Source organism: Mytilus galloprovincialis, chromosome 4 (assembly GCF_965363235.1).
Source record: "Mytilus galloprovincialis chromosome 4, xbMytGall1.hap1.1, whole genome shotgun sequence".
Lineage (NCBI taxonomy): Eukaryota > Metazoa > Mollusca > Bivalvia > Mytilida > Mytilidae > Mytilus > Mytilus galloprovincialis.
Genome location: NC_134841.1, coordinates 59501987 through 59507986, shown reverse-complemented (window position 1 = coordinate 59507986; position 6000 = coordinate 59501987).

The window sequence follows — 6000 nt, the reverse complement described above, 5'->3', positions numbered from 1 at the left end:
TCCCTTCAATTCCAAAAATTACACATGAATGTTTGTTCTCACAGAAACACATGAGGCCAGGATTTTTTAATTTGTTGGTTTACGGATCCGCCGACCTGATTTTGCCGATTTCCAGAATAAAAATAAAATTGACTTTTCATGCTTTTTTATTCTTGCCGACCCTAACAAATGCATTATTCCTGAAAAATAATTAAAATATCCTTTTTTTATGAAATGAAATGCATTAATCACTAACAGAATTGATAACACTTTCTGTTGTGAAAAAAAGAAAACTTCCAGGTTACGTTTCTAAAAATAGACAAATCAATTATTAATGACCTTGAAATGTCGTTTGCGCAAATAATTTTGCGGAACGAAACCTGTGATTTAAAAGAATTACGCAATAAGTTCCGTTTCCCTTATTTGTCACCAGTCCGTAAGATGCATCTTTTCATAGAAATAGACTTGTCCAAATGTGGACAGGTGGAAGTTTAAGACATCAAGTTAAAGTACTGAATTGTATTATTAACAAATCATTCGAAATTATCTTGTTTCATAGATAATAAAAAAATATCGTCCATTTGGATAAAAAACGGGAATGCATGACAACAGATTTACCCGATATTCTCGTTTTTCCAGTGGACGAGTCTATAACGTTTTTGACACGTGTGTTGAAACTTATTTTCGTACGAAGTTTTTACATTATTTTTTTTCTTTATCAGTTTTCGTGCTTGAAGATCATTATTCACCAAGTTTTCTGGAATTGATTAAGAGCTACGTGAATCTGTTTTTCTTGTTTGTGAAATGACGATTTAATTTCGTCTTTCAAGTATCCGTGCATCCCCCTTTTTTTACGGGAAATTATTAGACAATGTTATGCGATGTTTATTACAGCTGAGCAATAGTATTTCATCGAACTAAAATTTAAGAAATATGACAAAAAAGCATAACAAACATATTATTAGAAAGGTGAAATATATATTTATTTTGCGTATCTGTTTTATGTCTTGAAAGATATTTTTTTCTTTTTTTTTCCCGACCGACCGACCCGACTTTTTCATGGAGAAAATCCGTAAACCAACAAATTAAAAAACCGTGGCCTGAGTTATTTGGTAAATAAAACACTTGTCATTGTTTGAAACTTTCAGTAATAAAAATTTAGTTTAGCCTGTTTGAAAGTTTCACTGATTATGAACATTTCTAACAGAAAATGTACAAAACACTTGATAAAATTGCATTATCTGCAGAATTATTGATATCTTTCCTCACAATATATTCACAAGTACATTAGAACTAACATATTGTCCATGCTATTCTGATCTGAGTTTTTATTCATACATATACTGGCATGGCTGGTGCTGTTTTAAGTTCTCTTCTTTTTCTGTTTCTTGAGAAGTATTTGTTTAACCTGTTCAGTCACTATAAAGTGTTACAATTCTTATTTAGACACAAGGCCTAAAATAAAATATTGTTTGTTTCCCCAATCCCGACCGACCGGGAAAAATCGCCGCGACCGGAATAATTTTATTGCCGATTTTGTGTAGAATTTTTTTTTATCGAAATTCATGTGGTGGTGCGGTGCTCCTATGAAATGGACAAGTCAAATACATAAGACATAAGGAGACGCTGTTCTTCAAAGCGCCTTTGAAATCGGCATTGTTGAAAACGCCTTGATGACGCGACTTGGCTTCTTATTCCACGTGGTCTCGGGTCTTTACGATATTCAGAACAATATTCTCTAGATTGTTCATAGATTTACATGGACGCCGTTCTATTAGTTTTTGTTGCCGTTTATTCGGCTGGAAATTTTTTGGAAAGATTTTCGAAGAAGGAAATATTTGAAGACATATGTGAGGACGTTATAGCCGATTTAAAATTGACTGAAGTCGTGAAGAGGAGGAGGATGCTCTTGACAAAAAACACATCCGTGTATCAAAACAAAGTGTTTCTACTGAAATATTTAGTCCACACTACGATGATGACATGAAACTTGCACTAGACTTTAATAAAGACTTTTTGTTTATGTAATTTATACATGTTTCTCGTTTCTCGTTTTTTTTATATAGATTAGACCGTTGGTTTTCCCCTTTGAATGGTTTAACACTTGTAATTTTGGGGCCCTTTATACAAGCCTTTATAGCTTGTTTGGTGTGAGCCAAGGCTCCGTGTTGAAGGCCGTACCTTGACCTATAATTGTTTACCTTTATAAATTGTTATTTGGATAGAGAGTTGTCTCATTGGCACTCATACCAGAGGGGGGATAGGACCTTTATCGGGACTCCGGGACCGGGTGTTTTTAAGCTCGGGATTTCGGGATTGACCCTTTCGGGATCCGGGAATCCTTTTTTTCGGATTTCGGGATGTCGGGTTTTGCTTTATTTAAATTCGGGACCTCGGGATTTCGTTTTTTCAAGTCCGGGATTTCGGGATCAAGACCCCTCCTATCCCCCCTCATACCACATCTTCCTATACCTATTTAAGTTTTGGAAATTTTGCATTGACATTAATATTGATGGGACCTCTACAGAAAAAGAAGCCTCCTCCTCAAATGTTGTCAACACCTTTGACAAAATGATGGGAGCCAGTCAAGCTGTCAACAAATTTTCTAAGGGAAAAGAAGAAGCTATTAACAAGTTAACAGGTATGCATAATAGTGACCGTCCCAACATCTATTTCTTGCAAGCAAAGGTAGACTTTTTTAGGATAAGGAGAGTCTCCTCACCTTTGATTGCATTCCTTTTCTTGCAAATTTTCAAACCCCTTTACCTAAATTCCCTAATGATTTCCTTATGCCCTTACTTATTTAACCCGAGGCCTGAAAGCAATTGATTTAAATTAATCATTTGATCCCTAATAAAAGCAGATCACTCCACACTAGTCTTGTTAAAGCAGACAGCCCATGCATACTTCTCTAAATAGTGGTAACTGTTCGAGAATCCAGAGCATTGGACAGACTGCTAACCAAGTATGACTACTGTTGGGGATCTGTTATCACACCTGAAGGTTTGCTTTTATAGTATTACCAAAATATATTCTTTTCATTTTTAATATATAATAACATGGTCTTGCATAGCATGATTTTGTGACCCAACATTGAATGACATTTCCACATTTAACAAACACTCTCAGTTGATTGTATTTTATATGCATGTTCCATTGAGCTATTCAGTGTTTGATATGGGTTCAATGTTCAAATCCTTCTTTCAGTGGAAAATTGCATACTTCAATGAACGGTTTAAACTTCATTCTACTAGAACACTCTCTGACGTTGAACTTGGACAGATTTCTGACAGATTATTCTGCTTAATATAATAAACAGAAGGCTCAGTATTTTAGACATGTTCTTCATTGAAAATTCCCAATATATATATATACAAAGTACTCTAAGATATTATTTTTTATTTATTAAAGATCTCTGTTGTTCTTTATTTCAGGTGATGCTGTTGAAGGCGTGGTGAATGTGCACCTACAAATAGACTGTGATGTACACATGTGGAATTTCCGTATTATGACTCTACCGTGGCACAGCCCGATATATGTGCCTCCTGTGCAGCTGTGGGGGCAACAAAGACTGTGTCATTATTGGAAAATTACCACTCAAAAGAAACCCAATTAAATAAACTATTTCAAATTATACATAGAGTTTTATTTAATAAGTATGACATGAGGAAACTGATAGCTTAATACACTCTAGAATTTAAAATACAGCCCTATAATGATGGTTTGTAATTTCCTATTTACAAGTACCAAAAAAAAAACAAATTTACCAAAAAAATAAAATAATTTACCTACCTACCTACCCTCACCTGACTTGATAGGGTCGGGTTTGGGGAAACAAACAATTATTTATTTTTGGCCCAACACATAAATAGTGACCAAAAAGGTACTGCTTTCACATGAGAGAAGCTAGAAAAAAAATTAAATGTACACATTTTCAATATTTTTTTAGGACTTACTATCATATGAAATTAAGGAGATATGTAGTTAGAGACTGCTGCTGAATAGAAATATGTGGGTTCACCTGATACCTGTTTTTAAATTAGTCCATATTGAAGTTTAAAGGATCCAAAATTAAAACATGTTGGATTCTAACTGACATAAATATATTTTATATGCTAAACATACATCTGAGGTTGTATCAGGCTGTGCATGGCGAAGCATTTTATTGCCTTTAGGTTTGTACTTTTTTTTGTTTTGGTCATGAAAACAAATTTGTAGTTCTGTTGTGAAGTTGCTAACATGAAAATACCCAAATTGCACCTAAATTGTCAGTTTTTTACCAACTTTTTTTATGTACCAGACAAAAGTTTATTCTATGCTAATTTTGTAGACTATCCTTGTTTACAATATAGATACACCATTTTAATTTTGAGTCCATGTAGAGTCATTGAAAAATGGGTTTGAAATTACATCTAAACAATCCATGATACTGTAATGAGGTGAGTACCCAAATTCCATACATCATTACATGTATGGTTACTTTCAAATCCTTAAAACTGGGATATAAACATAAATTTTGTTTTATTTCTTCAAATATTTCAAACAATTTGACATTATTTAATACTTTAAACTATTTTTTTTAAAGAAAAGGATGCTGGTAACAAATTTAATTTGCTCATTTTAAAAAGATGATAATAAGATAACTTCACATGGTGAAAGCAAACTTAGTAAAATTTTTGAAGGGTTTTTTTGCTGAATAGGTGCAATTTGGTTACTGAGTATAATTTTGGTACTGTGAGGTTATATAACCATAAGTGTGTATTGCTAAATAGGTTGAAATGTGAACCTGATAGTGATATAGCGATAAAGTACTTGGTAGAGTGAAAATGTTTTGATCAGGTTTAAACTGATGCATAAAATATGCAGGCCACTGTTGCAGCTTGAATTTTAAAGGATGTAGCCCACATACTTCCAAGTAACATGCCCTGTATATACCTATCAAAGTTCTCATTCTCATGGGTTAAAATAAATCCATCTTCCAATAAAATCCAATTTTGGACAATATGGGAGCATACAATATATACAGTAGTCAGTTCTAAATGTACTACTCAGACTCAAGTCTCCTTTTATGAATAAACTAAGAGGGAGAAAACAAAACAGTTTCCATCTCCTGGGACTGTACATGCTGTATAAGGTGTGACATAATCATAGAAAAGATTTGTTGAGATTTTGCCAAAGAAGTACAGAATTAGAAGATTGTGAATAATTTGAATATTTGTTTGTGTTCTAAACTTTTGTTAAGTTTTGAATAAGTCTGTGGGCTACCATAGGATCCAGAGGGGGCGGTCCGTGGGAAAAAAATGTTGATTATATAGGTAATCACTGAAGCCTGAAGCATGACTGGAGCACCCCGTCAGCGCCCCCCCCCCCCCCCCTTTTATGAAAAATGCTGGATTCGCCATTGACTCCATGAATAACCGTGACAATTAACCAGTCAACAGTATAATTATCACTGTTCCTTGATTTGGGGAATAATGTGGCAGATGAACATAAGTAGTCGTGGTCAACCAGTGCACCGTAGTTTACCCCGCATGCCGCATGGCCATTATAAAAAAAAATCCGAAATGTATTGCTTGCGGAGTTCTTTTCTGTGTTCCCATGCCTGGACGGAACTTTTACACTAAATATGTTATCGTTAACTGAGATTGTGTGACTTTTAAATGAAGTACCTGTGATTTTTAGGTAATTTGTTTTGACTTCACTGATATTAATGGAATGTTGAAGCAGACGAAACATGGCGTCAGATGTTGTTGTCCTCACTTCGGTAATTTCCGTGGTACAATTAAATTTAAATAAGCTTCACAAGTTACAAAAATTTCTGAATTCTTGTTTTTGCAAACAAATAGAAATTCATGTCGTATTAAACATTGAAATTTTCCCGATCTGCCCCGTTTTTACAAGATCGCGTTGAAACGTTAAATTTGGCCGCCATTAAAAAAAAAATCGTACGAGATTTAACGAGAGTGACGAAACTTTTCAGATGGGTCGTCTAGAAAGAGTTATCGTTCTTTGTCCCAAAAA